This window comes from Heterocephalus glaber, unplaced genomic scaffold (genome assembly GCF_053883595.1).
Source record: "Heterocephalus glaber isolate CG9 unplaced genomic scaffold, H.glaber_assembly_v1.0 deba00000281, whole genome shotgun sequence".
Classification (NCBI taxonomy): domain Eukaryota; kingdom Metazoa; phylum Chordata; class Mammalia; order Rodentia; family Bathyergidae; genus Heterocephalus; species Heterocephalus glaber.
The window spans coordinates 22,635,730-22,653,387 of NW_028258139.1; the positions used below are offsets into that span (position 1 = coordinate 22,635,730).

General features: G+C 40.8%; 1 protein-coding gene and 1 pseudogene across 7 annotated transcripts in view; one reads left to right on the forward strand and one right to left on the reverse strand.

Annotated features, from left to right (window-relative positions):
• Window positions 1-17,658, forward strand: part of Tmem71 (transmembrane protein 71) — a 95,786-nt gene that overhangs the window by 23,680 nt on the left and 54,448 nt on the right. The gene's annotated exons all lie outside the window — the stretch shown is intronic.
• On the reverse strand, window positions 6,773-9,322 carry LOC101706064 (SAFB-like transcription modulator pseudogene; annotated as a pseudogene).

Here is a 17,658-nt window from a genome sequence, read left to right on the forward strand (position 1 = left end):
CAGACCAGTGTGAAACCAGCAACTCTACAAATGATGTGCCATCGCTTCTCTGCAACTCCTATGAAGGACCTATTCATTATTCCCCTTTTCTGGAGGGAGCAGCAAAGGCAGGTCAGATGTTTTTCGTGAGGTCACAGATCTAGGAAGCAGCATGGCCGGAGTTCAACACCTAGGGTCTGAGCATGTGCCCTTAAGTGCTCTCCTGGGAAAGGATCACAGCTAAGGAGCCAGGGAATGAGAGTGGTGACCTGAGAGGAGAACCTAAAGAGTGGACGATAGTGACAGCGTGAGAAGCAGTTACTCCAAGTACTCTGTAGTCTTCAAGAAGTCTCTGGTCAATACGCTGAGTTTTCACCCAAAAGGCAGAGGAGGAGTCTCAGCATCTCTCACAGATTGGCACAAATACTTACAGTAATAAGGAGGTCTCATTACTTTGTAATCGAGATATAACTCATGCCCTGTAAAATTTACCATTTCAGTGTACGATTCAGTCTCAAGTTAGGTCACACAAACTTGACCACTCTCTGATTCCAGAACATTTCCATCCTCCCTCACAAGAAACCTCACACTCATTATCAGGCATTCCCATTCCCTGCCAGCCTCCAACAACCACTAATTTATTTTCTGTGTCCATGGATTTGCCTCTTTCAGACTCTCATTATTTTGAAAGCTTTTTGTAAAGACATACCTGACAAAAACTATACATGTTTACTGTGGACAATGTGATGTTTTGAGATGTGTGTGCATTGTGGAATGGTTCTATCAAGCTAATTGGCACATCTGTTACCTCAGGTACTCAGAGTTCATGTTCTGAGAACATTTCTGAGCTGCTCCTCCTCTCTTAGCAATTTACACGTATATAGTGCATTGTTGTTGACTCTGGTCACCATGCTCTGTGGTACCTCTCCAGACCCTATTCATTCTCTCTGATGAAAACATTTTCATACCCTTTAACCAGTGTCTCTCTATTCCCACTCCAACCCTCTCAGTCGTTTTGAAGGCTGCCTCTTCCTCCCATGCTTACTTATCCTGACCTATCAAGTGCTTTTCCAAATTTCCATCCCTTGGTTCCAGACTGGTTTTCTGGAGCATCTGGGACAAGCCTCTCCCTCTGGTCTAAAACAATGTTTCCCAAGGTGGTTGTGGGAGTGAGATGAAGGGAGGGAGATGCTCTAGGCTCCAGCAGTAAGAGCTGTGGACAATACAGTGAGAAAAGCTGTGGCCCTTTTCAAATTCCTTCACAATCATGATAGAACCAAAAAACTGTTCAAAGACCTCTGGTAGCTATTGAATTTTCAAACACTTGTTGATCTCTCTTTTAACAAAGGACAAGCTCTGAGTTTTCCCTACACTGTTATTTAGAAAAAAAAGTTATTATGGATTTATCTAAAATGTTCCTGGGGGCACTATACTTATCGGTGGGCTAATCCATTCAGTTCACAGCTGAATATGCTGTTAGGAGGTGGGGTTTGGTTGGAAGAGGTAGATCACTGGGGCTGTGACCTGCAAGAGTGTATTCTTAATCCCAGACCCTCCCTTCTCTCTCTGCTCTCTGGCTGCCATGAAACAGCTTTCCTCCCATCAAGACCTTCTACCATGTCATTTCTGCCTCAGAGCCAGTCAACTATGAACTGAGCCCACTAAAGCCATGAGCCAAAACAAATCTCTTCTCCTTTAAGTTGGTGGTGTCGAGTATTTTGCCCTGGCCCGGGGAAAACTGATTAATACAGAGACTACATTTCCATTGTACTTATTTTTTACATTTATTTTCTTATTAGTTCAGCTAAGTAATTGATATAAAGATTCTTTTAAAATAAGTTGTCTACAATGAGAAAATTTAAAGAATACATTCAGTGATGAAGAGCAAGCAGGTTCCAGGATAGGGATAAGGAAATGATCCAGGTGATAATGCCTGATGGTTGGTTTGAGAATCACTCTTACAAAGGCAGTATTTCATATACTTAGAAATTAACATCCAGTTTTCCGATAGTTGCCTCTTCAAAATATGTCCAAACAATGTTAAAGCAGTTGGACCACAGCAGTTCTGTATGTGCACGAGGTATCTTATTGAAATTCTTGTGGTTGCCAGATATCTTCTAAATATAACAAATCAAACCACCCCCATTCAAAATCTGTAATTAGTCCACCTGTGTACACACAGGACTTTGAAATTTCCCATCTCTGCTGTCAAATGCAATCAAGTCTTCCCTAGATTTCTTGTTTTCCAGATTTACCCAAGGCCCCATGACTTCTATCAGCAATTTATTTTTCTCTGGAAATGTAGCCTAGTTAGGAGACTCCAGAAGAATTCAAAATTAAACTGTTTTGCTGTTTTCTCTCTGTGCAATGGAGGCAATCAAACACCACTTCCCCTGATTTTCTCTTGCTTCATTTTTCAGGCGAGAGGGGATGTTTTTGCCTCTTTTGTTTGTCCTCAGCTCACCCCTTCCCCAGCTGTACTGAGACACCTTTTCTCATCAGTTGCAATTCATTCTTTAGCCATGGCATTTTGTAGCTCCACAGATCTCAATACTGCAATTCGGGATGTGTTCCCAGAGTCCGTGAGTCATCCTGAGGGAGGATAGAGGATTCACAGAGGGACTGCCGAGGGAACCTTCCAGTGGCTCTAACGCTGCCAACCCTAGGTCAGGCAAGATGGCCCCAGGCAAGTCCTAAGCCCCCACTCTGAGGTTTTCTCTTGAACTAATCCCTCTTCCATAAATGTCTCTGATGGCAACTTCTGAATGTGGCTTTGTACCTTTCTCCTTAGCAAACAATAATTTCGATTTCACATGCAGGGGGAGGGAAGATGAGCTTTGGAGATTCAAGATAATCTCTTTTTTAACCCAAGTAAACTACATCGAATTTAAAGAAAGCAAGTGGAAAGATATGAAATTAGAAACTTCAAATATAACCAAAACGATTTGTTGTAATGTTTTCTGCATCGTAATACTTTTGTTTGTTATTTAGGTTGGAGAAAAAGGAGCAAGTGTCAGTCAGGAAAGCCTGTCTTTTAAGAAATGAAAAAAATCCTTGATCAAGTGTGAATATTAAGGGCTTTTTGTGGTTTCTGTACTTAACACCATCTATTCTTTTCTTGTAGAGCATTTTGTATAAAATTTCCAGTTTTCCACATAGGTACATGTTTTATATCATTCAGTTCTCAATGACAAAGCTCTGAATTGGAGTGGGCAGCCTGGGAACACAGCACAGGGATTGTTTTATGCTCCCACAGTCGTATCCCTTCCTCCCCAGACTGCAATTAAGTCTTCTCAAGAATACAGAGTCAGTCAGGAGAGTTCCCACATCTTTCTCACTTCTCAGTTAGTTTGATCATCTATCCACTTTTTTAAATGTTTTTATTTCTTAACTTCTTTCATTGTTACATTGTACGTATACAACACAATGACATTTCTCATTGGGAATTGTACCTTTGCATAATTCATCTTGGTTCTTATTTTTTCCGCATTCCTAGCCCTCCCTTCACCCCCTACATCCTTCCCTATTTACAAAGACTTTATTTCCATTTCTCATCATTTTCCTTTCCCTTCTTTCCATTCCCCTGTGCCTCCCACTACCTCTACCCCTTTGGACCTTTTCTTCCTATTGTGCATTATTGATTATTCATTCTAATCATTGGTACATTTGCGGTATACAATATAATGACATTCATCATTGGAAATTTGCACCTTTACATAGTCTCTCTTGGTTCTTATTTTTCACCCTTGCCCAGCCCTCCCTTCAACCCCTCCATTCCTCCCTATTTACAAAGATTTTGTACCTATTTTTCCATTTTCTCATATTAATTCCATTCCCTTCTTTCCTTTCCCCTACCCCTCCCACTTCCTTCCCCTTTGCCCTTTTTCTTCCTATTTCACATTACCTATTATACATTTTAGTCCTTATTTACATTTTCAGTTTCTCACACCAGAGAAACTATTCGGTATTTATACATGTGTGTCCTATTTATTTCACTTAAGAGTATCACCTCAATGTGCATCCATTTAGCTATAAATGTCTCTAATTTCTCATTTTTTAAGGCTGAGTAGTACTCCTTTTTATTAAAAAACCACATTTTTTTAATCCAGTCTCCAGTTGATGGGCATTTGGGCTATTTCCAAGTTTTAGCTATTACAAACTGTGCTGCTATGAACATGGGTGCACATATAGCACTGTGGTATGATTCTTTTAATTCTTTGAGGAAGATCCCCAGCAATGGAATAGCGAGGTCAAATGAGACTTTCGGTCTTAGTTCTTTGAGGTATCTCCATACTGATTTCCACAGTGCTTGCACCAGTCTACACCCCCACCAGCAGTGGAGCAGGGTTTCTCTTTGCCCACAGCCCCAACAGCATTTGTTATTGGTCAATTTCATGATAGCAGCCATTCTTTCTGGAGTGAGGTGGAATCTCAGCGTTGTTTTCATTTGCATCTCTCAAATGACCAGTGATGTTGAACATGTTTTCATGTATTTATTTGCTATTTCTACTTCTTTGTCTGAGAAATGTCTGTTCATTTCAGATGCCCATTTTCAGATTGGGTCTTTAAATTTGGAAGGTCTGATCTTTTTCAGTTCTTTATAGATTTGAGATAGTAGACCTTTGTCTGAGGAAAAGCAGGTGAAGATTTTTTCCCACATTGTGGGTTGTCTCTTCACACTGCTGGTGGTTTCTCTTGCTGTGCAGAAGCTTTTTAATAAGAAGAGATCCCACTTGTTGATTGTGCTAGTTCATGGGCAACTGAGGTTTTGTTCAAAAAATCCTTTCCTACACCAATGTCTTCAAGAGTTCTACCTAACCTCTGTTCCAACTGGTTCAGCATTTCTATTTTAATATTTAGATCTTTAATCCATTTTGATTTTAGTTTAGTGCATGGTGAGAGATATAGGTCTAGTTTTAATCTTTGGCAAGTTGAAACCCAATTTTTCCAGCACCATTTGTTAAAGAGGCTATCTTTCCTCCAGTGAGGGTGTTTGGCTCCTTCATCGAAGATAAGATGGCTGAGTGTGTCTTGCGTTGTTTCTGCATCTTCTAATCTGTTCCACTGGTCCTCAGGTCTGTTTCTTTGCCAGTACCATGCTGTTTTTATCACAGTAGCTTTGTAGTAGAGTTGCAGGTTGGGGATTGTGATACCCCCTGCCATGTCTCCGTTACCTAGAATTGCTTTTGCTATCCTGGGTCTCTTCTTGTTCCAAATGAATTTTTGGATTGTTTTCTCAAGGTCCATGAAGTATGCTACTGAGATCTCAACTGGAACTGCATTGAATCTATATAGCAGTTTTGGAAGTATGGCCATTTTCACTGTATTAATCCTTCCTACCCAGGAGCAGGGGATGTCTGTCCATTTTCTGATATCATCTTCAATCTCTCTTTTCAGAGTGCCATAGTTTTCAGAGAAAAGATCTTTGATTTCTTTTGTTAGGTTGATTCTTAGGTATTTCAGTTTTTTGGATGCTATTGTGAAAGGAATTGTTTTCCCTATTTTTCTCTCAGTGAGTCTGTTGTTCATGTAGAGGAAAGCTATTGATTTTTGTGTGTTGACCTTGTAACCAGCTACTTGACTGAATTTGGTTATTAAGTCTAGAAGACTTTTGGTGGAGTTCTTGGGGTCTTCTATATAGAGTATCATGTCATCTGCAAATAATGACAATTTGACTTCTTCATTTCCTATATTTATTCCTTTTATTTCTTTCTCTTGTCTAATTGCCATAGCTAATGTTTCCAGAACTATATTGAACAAGAGTGGTGATAGTGGACATCCTTGTCTTGTTCCTGATTTTAGTGTGAAGGAGTTCAGTTTTTGACCATTTAGTATGATATTGGCTGTTGGTTTTTCCAGGTGTGGATTTTTATTTTCACAAAAAGACAACAATGTCTTTCCACATACAAGTATTTACAAAACCCATCCGATTCACCAATCTAGAATCTGGGATTTTTCCACCTCTCAACATAGCTGGGAACATGGAAACATTAATACCCACACAATTCCTGCAGACAGGCTTCATCCATCCAACAGTACAGTTTACCTAAGCATGCACTCACCTGAACAGCTCAGTCCAAGACTCACAGCATTACCCTCATGGCCACGGTTTCATTATCTATTTGGTTTTATTCCGTGCAAACCTGAATAAGTGTGCTTCTATGCTAACCTGCAAATCAGTTCTCCTTTTACAATTAAAAAGGTTCTCAACACTTTAGCAACTATACAGAATATGAAGGTTTATTTCCAAAAAGATTGCATTTTTTAACCAGGTATACAGATGCACTTAATGTAACAGTACCTTCAGCAAAAATAGGTTACATAATACTCAGAAATGCAAGGAACAATCTTATTCTCTAAAAATTAAACAACAGACTTTTTAAGCTTAGACAGCCTTCAAAATGGAGGCCGACAATGCTTGGCGACAAGAAGAATGTCCAGAGCCTGACAACACAGAGCCAATGCTGCAAATTACCCACTACCACACAGCTGCAAACTATGCCTCGTATTCACACAGCCTTCAACAAAACAGCTTCAACTCCCATCTTTTCAAATGTGTATTGGTGCTGCAAGAAAGTAAAATTGAATGATACACACAACTATTAAAAATTACAACAGAACTATTTAAACGTCCTCTTTAAAATTGAGAAAAGCAATCATGTTAAATTTTTTAAAAAAGAAAAAGTCTGACAGAACTCTCAAGCAGGCCAGAGGGTCCTCTTCTTAAGTAGTCAAATAAAGTTTATAGGAAATTTCAATAAATTATCTTGAAACCATGGCAGAGAGCTCATTTTCAAAATCGCCGTGGAGGTTCACCCTTAAATGGCTTAAATCCAGAGCCACTTCCTCTTGGCATGGAACTGCCTCCAATCTGTACAATTCTATTAATTGGAGATGCATTACTCAAGTGCTGGCTCATCATGCCTGTGCCTGCCTGGCCATCGCCCATTTGCCTCATGTCATGGTAGCCAGGCCCTTGAGAAGGTGGACCATGCCACTCTTTCCTTGGTCCATTTGTGTACCGTCCATGGCAATCAACTGCGTGTTGTTCTTCAGGGTAGTGCTGGGCTCCACTGCCCCGGTCTGAGATAACTCCTCTGTTGCTCTCTCGGCCACCATACCCAGAAGCATTACTTCAACTCCCAGGCGGAGCACCTCTCACACTGTGTCCTGACACGTCCCTGCCAGAGCGCTCTGGCCTTTCAACTCTGGCGTCCGCTTGTCGACAGACATGCTCCCTTCGCCCTTGCAGGAGGCAGGTCTGGAAGGGTTGCTCCCGGCCTCCCGGGGGGTGTCTTGGGTGCGCCATGTCGGGCCTGTCATGCATGATCACTGTTCTCCTCTCATCTCGCTCCCCTCGCACATCTCTTCTGCCTGTGTCTCTAAGTTCATTTCGTGGAGGAGGTGGCTCACTTCTTGAATCACTGAAATTTTGGGGGTATCTCTCAAAGCTGGGATCGTCTCTTCGTGCAGTTGGCTGTACTTTTTTCCCTTCACTCTGACCAACAAAGCGTTCCTGCCTATCAGAAGAGGAAGACTGTACCGCTGAGCTGTCAGGAAACCTGCCCCTCTCCCGGTGATCAAAGTCATTAAATCTGTTCTGTTGGCAAGAGTAGTCAGAGCTGTGGCTGAATCGGGCATCTGTATCTAGAGACAACTTTTTATTCTCGCTCCAGTAAGGATCATGTCTCCTTTGAAGTTCCATTGCTCGTTGCAGCCTTTCAAAACAAACTAAATATTCTCTCAATCTCTGTTCCTTTATCTTTTCAAAAGGCAAGATCTCTTTTCTTCTGTAGTCTTTGTCCCTCTTTTTATCTAGGTTAGCTCTCTCCTTTTCCTTGCTTCTTGCATGAATTTTCTCATATCTTGCTCTTCTTGATGGCCTGCAATGATCTCCCTTAGTTTGGTCTAGTATTACCATATGTCCTGGACTCTTTGAATTTATTCATTTCTTTTCTTCATTTTTTTTTAATCGATTCTGAAATCTGGCCACTTGTTCCATTATCATTTTTCTCTTCTTTACTTTCCATTTTCTTATTATCCTTGCTTTCTTTTTTCTCAGATTTTTCGAATAATCTCTTCTCTTCTTTCTTGACAGAGGTTTGTGTCTTGCTACTTCTATCACTCATATTCTTTTTATCTCCAGAACTTCTTGAACTACTCTTTTCATCATTTTCTTTCTTCATTTCTTTCTTAGAAGGATCACCTTTTACCTTCTCCACAGAAATCAGCTGGCCATGCAGTTCAGTTCGATGAAGATGTGGAATACATCTGGACACCTCTGTACTTGAAGACATAGTGACAATACCATAGCATTTTGCCCCAGGACTTCGAGCATTTGTAACCACCTTTGCACTTAGCACCTTTCCATATTTGCCAAAGAGATTCTTCAAATCAGCAGCTGTGGTATTAGAAGAAAGTCCACTAACCCAGATATTTTTAGTTGAGCTTCCACTGCTACCACTAGTACTACTTGTACTTCCTTTGTCATCTTTAGATGATGTCTTGCTGTCTTTAGATTCCTTTGAAGAGCTCTTTGCTTGACCACAGGCCCCAGTAGACGAGGGCTCTTTCTTCAAAGTATCCTTTTCTTTGTATCCAGATTCTGCTTCCTTAGAGCTTTCTCTGGCTTCCTTCTGGACAGGATCACCCTTCACGAAGTCTTCCTTCTTACCATCTTTATGGTTCACATTCATCTCATAATCCTTGGATTCCTTCTCCGGGCTCTGTGCAATGAAGTCCTACCTGTCTTTTGGCTCACTTCCTTCAGAATCTGTAATTTTCACATTTTTACCTGCTTCTAGGAGGTCATCACCATCAAAATCCAGAGTGATGGCATCTTCATGGTGGATTGTGACCGAGATGTCGTCATCCTCAGCTTCTTTCACAGTCGCATTAGCTTCCATCTCTTTGTGAGCTGTGTGATCAGCTTCAGCTAGGTTCCCTTCTGAAGGAAGAGGTTTAGATACTTCTTGTGTACCATCACCAGAACCTGCTATATCTTTCTCATTTTCCTCTTCCTCACCATCCTTGACAAAAGCATCGTCTTCCACAGAAGGATCTCCACTGAACTCATCTGCTTCTTGTTTTTTACCTTTGCCTTTGGTTGGTTTCTTGTTTGGTGTATCAGTTGAAACAGTTAATTGAATATTATCTGGATCACCTCCTTCCTCTTCAATAGCCTGCTTCAGTCGGGAGACCAGCACAGTCTTGACTCCGTTGATGTCCAAGTTCTGCTGCTTCAGCTCGGACTTGAGGTTGATGACCCACAGGTCGGCCATCTTCTTGCCTTCAGCCGACCCCACGGTACCGGCAGCGGTGGCCATCTTGGGAGAGCGGCGCGCCACCGAGGCAGCTAGCAGGCTGACTGTTGGCTTTTCATAGATGACTTTTATCAGTTTGAGGTAGAGACCATCTGTTCCAATTTTTTGTAGGGTTTTTATCATAAATGCATGTTGGATTTTGTCAAATGCTTTTTCTGCGTCTGTGGAGATGATCATATGGTTTTTGTCCTTGGCTCTATTGATATAGTGTATTACATTGATTTACATATATTGAACCATTCCTGCAACCCTGGGATGAATCTCACTTGGTCAGGGTGTATGATCTTCTGATGATCTTCTGGGTTCTGTTTGTCATTATCTTATTAAGGATTTTTGCATCTGTGTTCATTAGTGAGATTGGCTTATAGTTCTCCTTTTCGGTTGGGTCTTTCTCTGCTTTGGGGATCAAGGTGATGCTTGCTTCCAGGAATGAATTTGGGAGTATTGCTTCCCTTTCAATTTCACTGAAGAGTTTAAACAGTAGTAGCAGCAATTCCTCTCTAAATGTCTTGTACAATTCAGCAGTGAAGCCATCAGGGCCCGGGATTTTCTCAGTTGGTAAGTTTTTAGTTACGTTTTCAATTTCATTGGTTGATATTGGGTTGTTCAGAATTTTAGGTCTTCTTTGTTCAACTTTGGTAATTCATATGTATCTAGGAATCTGTCCATTTCTTCTGTGTTGTCCATCTTATTGGCGTATAGGTTCTGGAAGTAGGAATTGATGATCCTCTGGATTTCTGCTGGGTCTGTTGTAATTTTACCCTTTTCATTCCTAATTGCATGGATTTGGGCCTTTTCTGTCCTTTTTCTGATAAGGTTGGCTAAGGGTTTGTCAATTTTGTTGATTCTTCTGAAGAACCAACTTCTGGCTTCATTGCTTTTTTTGTATCATTCTCTTAGTTTCCATTGTATTGATTTCTTCTCTGATCTTTATAATTTCCTCCCTTGTATGAGCTTTGGGGTTGTCCTGCTCTTCTTTTTCTAGAAGCTTGAGGTTCAGCATCAAGTTGTTTAATTGGGCTCATTCTGTTTTCCTAATATGCATATTCACTGCTATGAATTTCCCTCGTAAGACTGCTTTCATTGTGTCTCATAGATTCTGATATGTTGTACTGTCATTGTCCTTTAATTGAAAGAACTGTCTGATTTCTTCTTTAATTTCTTCTGTGACCCATTGGTTATTCAGAAGTGTGTTGTTCAATTTCCACGTGTTTATGAAATTTTTTGAGTTTCTTTTGCTATGGATCTCCAATTTCATCGCACTATGGTCTGATAATATACAGGGGAGAACTTCAATTCCTTTGCACTTACTTAAACATGTTCTATGTGTGAGTATGTGGTCTGTTTTGGAGAATGACCCATGTGCAGCTGAGAAGAATGTGTATTCTGATTTTGTGGGGTGGAAGACTCTGTAAACATCTGTTAAGTTCATTTGTTCAAGAGTTCGATTGAGTTCTAGTGTTTCATTACTTATTTTTTATCTAGTTGATCTATCTATTTGTGACCAGGGGGTGTTGAGGTCCCCCACTACAATTGTATTAGTACATATATGACTTTTCATGTCCATTAGTATTTGTTTTATATAGCTGGGTGCTCTAGTGTTTGGTGCATAGATATTTATGATTGTCATCTCTTCCTCTTGGATTCTTCCCTTTACAAGGATGTAGTGGCCTTCTTCGTCTCTCTTAATCAGTGTTGGTTTGAAATCTACTTGATCTGCAAAGAGGATAGCTACTCCTGCTTTTTTTCGGGTTCCTGTCACATGGAGTATTGTTTTCTACCCTTTCACCTTCAGTCTATGAGTTTCCTTTTGAATTAACTGTGTTTCTTGTATGCAGCATATTGTTGGATTTTGCTTCTTGCCCCATTCTGCCAGTCTATTTCTTTTGATTGGTGAATTGATACCATTAACATTGATGATTATAACTTAAACGTATTGACTTATCATTGCCATGACTTTTTCTTTTTATTGGGTTCTCCCCCTTTACATTTAATTTCTTGTTATTCCAGATGGGTTCATTCTGCTTTGCTTCCTGGGGTTGTGATCCTCAATGTCTGTTCTTAGGATATTGTGTAAAATTTTTTGGAGTGCTGGTTTGGTATTCACGAAGTTCCTAAGGTGCTCTTTGTCATGAAAGTATCTTATTTCTCCATCCATTTTGAAAGATAGTTTTGCAGGGTACATCAATCTGGATTGGAGGCTGTTTTCTTTTAGGGCTTGGAATATGTCACTCCAAGCTCTTCTTGCCTTGATGGTTTGTGTTGAGAAGTCTGCTGTGATTCTGATGGGCTTTCTTTTGTATGTGATTTGTTTCTTTTCTCTGACTGCTTGTAGAACTTTGTTCTTCTGTTGTGTTTCTGGAATCTTAACAATTATATGCCTATGTGTAGATTTTTTTTTGATCAAGGCTATTTGGAGTTCTATATGCCTCACTTATCTGTATGTCATGTTCTTTTTCCCTTCTTGGGAAGTTTTCTGCCATTACTTCTGTGAAGAGTTTTTTTATGTCATCTGCACTCTCTCCTCTTTCTTCATTGAGTCCAATCAGTCTTATGTATTCTTCTTTGCATCATCTAGCAGCTGCTGGATTGATTTCTCATGTTCCCTTATAACTTTGAAGCAATTTTCCTTTTCCTGGTCATTAATTGCAATCTTATCTTCTATATCTGAAATTCTGTCCTCATATTGGCTCATTCTGCTGTGTAGACTTTCAATGGAATTTTCATCTCTTGGAAATCTATTTGCATCTGTTTTATGGATTCCATTTGTTTCCTATGTTGGGATTCCATCATGTTCCTGAGCTCCTCTCTAGATTTATTAATCATGTCTTGCACTAGGAGCACAATTTCTCCTGTTATCTGAGAAATTATTTCTGATTTCATTTTTTCCATATCTCCTTTTGTTGCCAGTTCAGTGGGTCCAGGTGGTTGAGTATGAGAGTGTTCCATCTCATTTCCCTTTGGGGTTGCTGTAGGTGATCTGGAAGTCTGGTTTTGAGACTTATTTACATGTTTTCTCATTTTGACTGGGGTGTGTGTGGGAGGGTGCTGCTGGCACCCACACAGCTCACCTCCTCTGAGCTAGGAGAGGTGGGACAGGGGCCAAGAGCAGTGGTAGGGATGGTGGCCTGGAAGCCCCTTCCTCTGTGCCAGGAGTGGCAGGACAGAAGGTGTCCTAAAAGCCCTTTCTTCTGGGCTGGGAGCGGTGGGAGGCATGGTGGCTGAGAAGCCCCTTCCTCTGGACCAGAAGCAATGGGACAGGGGTTCAGAAGTCCCTGGGCTGGGCCATCTGTCCACTTTTACTGATATATACTTAATATACAAAGAATTGTACATGTGTAATGCATACAATTTGATGAGTTCAGACATATGCAAACACTCATGGTAACATCAACACAATCAGGATAATGGAATTATCCAACACATCCCAAAGATTCCTTGTGTGTGTGTGTGTGTGTGTGTGCATGTGTGTGTGTTGTAAGAATACTCAGCATGAGACTGATCTTCATAACAAATACTATCTCCTTAACTATAGGCACTATATTTAGAGGTGGTTCTTGTTTTTTTTTTTTTTGCTTAAATTCTTTTATTGGTACATTTTAGGTATACAGTATGTTTACATTTATCATTGGGTACTTGTACCGGTACATGATGTATCTTGGTTCTTATTTTTTCCCCATTCCCTGTGCTCCCTTCACCCCCTTCAGTCTTCCTTATTTACAAAGACTTTGTTTCCACTTTTTCCTTTTCTTATCATTTTTCCTTTCCCCTTCCCCTCCCACTTCCCCTACCCCTTTAGACCTTTTATTCCTATTTCAAGTTATCAATTATTTGTTTTAGTCATTTTAATCTTTATGTACACTTTCATTTTCTCACACTAAAGAAACTATTCGGTATTTACACATGTGTGTCCTATTTATTTCACTTAAGAGTATGGCCTCAATATGCATCCATTTAGCTATAAATGTCTCTAGTTTCTCATTTTTTGTGGCTGAGTAGTACTCAGAATGACTGCTATCAAGAAATCAATCAATAGCAAATGATGGTGGGGGTGTGGAGAGAAAGGAACCCTTCTCCATTGTTGGTGGGAGTGAAGACTGGTGCAACCACTGTGGAAATCAGTATGGAGATAACTCAAAGAGCTAGGACTGGAAGTCCCATTTGACCTAGCTACTCCCCTCCTGGGTATCTTCCCAAAAGAATTAAAAGAATCATACCACAGTGATATATGTGCACCCATGTTTACAGCGGCACAGTTTGTGATAGCTAAAACTTGGAAACAGCCCAATTGCCCATCAACTGGAGACTGGATAAAGAAGGTATGGTGTTTTTTTTTTTTTTTTAATAAAATAGAGCTGGTCCATTTAACACAACAAACTCTACACTCATTGAACAATAACTACCATTTCCCCACCCCTCACTTCACCAGTCTCTGACATGCACTATTGTATTCTAAGCCTCTATGAGTTCGACTGTTTAAAGCCTCACAGAAGTGGACTCATGCAGTATTTTTCCTTCTGTGAGTGCCTTACTTCACCGAGCAAACTGCCCTCTGGGTTCTTCCACGTTATTGCAAGTAGCACGATTGCCTTCTTTATTTAAGGCTGAATAACATTTCATAAAATGGAATTAAGCAAAGCACACAAATGACCTTCTACAGTCTGTGTTTATATAATAATTATAAGATCATTATGATCTGTCCTTTAAAGGAAGAGTACAGGGTGTTTGGACAAGAGTAAGTCTGGACCAGGAAAAGCAGACATACGTGTTCACTTGCCAGGGCTTCTCAGAGTTGTCACAAGAGCTCCAATATTCAAGCTCCTTATACATTTAGGTCTGCTCTTCCCTGGACAGGGATGCTCAGCTCTAGCATCACTGTTACCCTGAACCAAAGCATTCTTCCCTGCAGCAGTGTCAGGTGCATTGTAGCAGCACCCTAACCTCTACCCACTACACACCAGTAGCACCCCACCCTAAAGATTTGTCAACTGCAAATGTCTCCCCACAGTACCACATGTCCTGAGGGAAGAGAAGTCACCCTCATTAAGAGCCTCTTTTCTATAAGGTTCCCATTGTCTCCTAGAGATCCCAGTCAGGCACTGTTCCTGGAATGGTGGCCTGGGAATCCCAAACCTCTCACTGCTGAAACAGTTTTCCATTTTAGCACACAGAACTTCTTGTGTAACACACATGCCTGGAACTCTTCAAAGACTCCAGATGTCCACATGAGAATCTAAGCTGCCAAGTGTGACAGGAAGACCTTCAGGATTTGACCTCTGCTAATCATTCCAGCCAGAATCATGTCCCAAGACTCTCCAACCACAAATTCCCTGCTTGCCTCATAGAACTTAGTCTTCGGGAACCCACTGTATTCTCTCACAGACCAATGTTTTAGTTTTCCTTTTCCTCCTGTTCCTACTCCTGCTCCTTTTCCTTCTCCCTGCCTTGTCCTACTGCTCACCAGTGGAAGAACTCCTAGGCATCCATCTGGCTTGCACTTCAGTACTGCCTCCTGCATCAAGCCTCTGTTTTCCCAGACTAAAGCACCCATTGGACATCCCCTGGACCTCTTGCGCCAGCCTCTGTCATAGCATTTATCTCTTTGCATACCAATAGCTGGATTATATGTCTTCCTTCCCCAGACCATGAGTAGACAGGCAGTATGTAATTTGAGTTGCTTTTTCCAGCTCCTTGTACAGGGCAATGTATGCAGTGTGTGTAATAACTATATAGAGCAAATAAATAGATCCTCCTGCCCTATTCCAATGGAGCTTCTGTTTTCTCCACTCCTTTTACTGCACTATTAATTCCCCTGGGTTTGGGGTCTTCTCTGAGGATATCACTTGTGGCCTGCCTCAATTCTTCTTCGCAGCTGGTATCTTTTCTTAATCATTTTATGCTCCACACATCCCACAATAGCAGCCAAAGCATAAAAAGCCTTTTTATTTATTAACTAGGGCTGCTCAGATTCCCCAGCTTGTTTCTTTTGAAGTTCCCACCACACAGTGAAACAACCTTCCTCACTTCCCTTTCCTCTCTGTTCTTCTGTTGGCCTTATCTCTACACTCACCCTGGAGCTGTGGGGATCCCCACCCCATTCCAAGTGTGTCTTTCCCGGAGCACGTCCAGCCATTCATGTTCACCTCTGCAGTGGGACCAGTGGCAGAGGACACACTCTTTTCCTGTCCGGAGGTGCTTTCTTCCAGAAGGTGCCTTGTCATACAGTGAAGCAAGGAAATAAAGCAGCCATCTGGGATAAACCTTGTGGCCAGAAGTGTCTGGGAACACAGGTTAAAGAATCCCTTCATGGTAGGGCAATTTACTGGATACTGATTCAAAATAAAAGATCCCCTTTCCCAGAGTTGAGTAGTAAGACTCTTTTTTGTTAGTATGATAAATCCTTGAGAATCCCTTCCATCTGGAGACATTCATTGATGATCTGGCAGCACCTCCTATTCCCACATGGAGCTGACAATCCTGAATGCAACTAGGGACCATATTTATTATAGTCCCTATTCATTATAGAAGTTCTTATTCCATTCATCTTCTCTGCATTTGAGATATTTATACTTTTTCCTTCTCTCATTTAATTATAACAACAGTGGTGAACAGTAGTAACTATTGATGAAGAAATCTAGGGTCAGGAAATCAATTAAAGTGCCTTGTGTTGTTCTTAAGATTCATGTTCTGGTTTTTCTGAATCCCAGGTCCTTGAAATTTCCACCAGGCCACATTTTGTTTCTTTTTACCAAACAATATATATATACATTTGTCTTCTATCCATTGGGCAATCCTGTCTTTATCATTTCCCCCACGGGACAATCTCACATGCATGTGTACACACACACACACACACACACAGTATGTTGACCTCCTTTGGGTTAGTGTCTGTGTCTTCTCCTTTGTCCCCTTCCACATATATAAGTGTCCTACCTACAGCATATGTGTTTGGCAAATATTTGCCCATTTGATTTGTGTCTTTCTCCTAGTCATGAAATCAAGACTAATATGGACTATAGAAATAATTGTTTTATTTAGATAGGAAGCAGAAATGAGATACTGTGGGCAGAAAAAAGAGAATGAGTTTTACAGGTCCCCTTCAGAGTTTTCCCAAGATAAAATAAATTAGGACAATCTCCTCAAACACCACACTCTGCTCAAAGCTGAAACCTAAGCAGTAATTTCAGGGATGCCCCAATCATATCCCACCCTAGGGTTCTCCTTTTTTGTAGCACTACATTTATTTTCCTTTCCTGTGGGAGATTATCTATGGGTGTGTTTTATAATTGGGGTTGTTAGCTCTCCTCCCTTGGGCTTTCTCTGAGACAAGCTGTTCAACTTTGAATGCAAGTGTTTCTACACTGCGTTTTACCTTGGCTTCCGGCAGACATCACAGGGTCAGTACCAACCTGAGACCATGTTTTAAATATCAACTGCTCAGATCAGTATACATTTTAACTTGGCACTGCTTCCTTATGAAACATTAGGGGAGACAGTTTTCTTCCACTTACTGACTAGGCCAAAACAAATAAGCGTTCATGTGTTCTTTCTAAACTAGTGAATTTTTTTCTTAGCCTGTCCTTTCCTTGGGGAAACAAACGAGTCCCTGCAGGAACTCTGTTCCGGTTTCCCCAAAGGCCTCTGTCCAGTGTAGGCCTTTTTTCTGTTCCTATGACATCATTTAAACCACAGCCCTTTGATTATAATATCTTGTAAGTTACCATCCTTATCCCTCAGGACAGCTTCAGACAACTCTTGTTTAGAGTGTGTTGGCTTGGCTTCTGGGAATATCTTTATCTTTATAGCGCAGCTAGATAATTAAAATATATTTGGTGGACGTATGCTGTCTTTTCAACATCATCCAAGGAAACACCTGCTTCTCACAGCAAGACTTCTGCCAACTCCTTGAGTGACTACACCTCCAAGCCAATGAGCCTACACTGGAGAAAATCTGCTCCAAAATTACACCCTAGGTGATATCATATAGCCCACCAAAGGCAGAACCAAGAGCATGCGGAGGCAAATTCATTTGCGACTTCCAATGAGTCAGAGGTTCAGTGCTATACTTTCCATGTGGTATAGAGACATTTTTAACACATTCATTCTTTTCAATGAAGGTTTGCCTTGGGGAGTTGGAGACTTCTTTGCCCTAGAGTCAAATCAAACGTCAACACTTACATGTCATTCTTTAATGACATCATGTTGAAGACACCAATTGTTGCTAGGAGTTACCTTAGCATGTTTGAAACTCCATGTTGCACAATTTTGAGATGAACTTGACCTTTTTGGTTGGGGACATGTTAAGCTAACTTGAAAACTAGTAGTCTATATTTATATCTGAACTTTCATAGAGAAA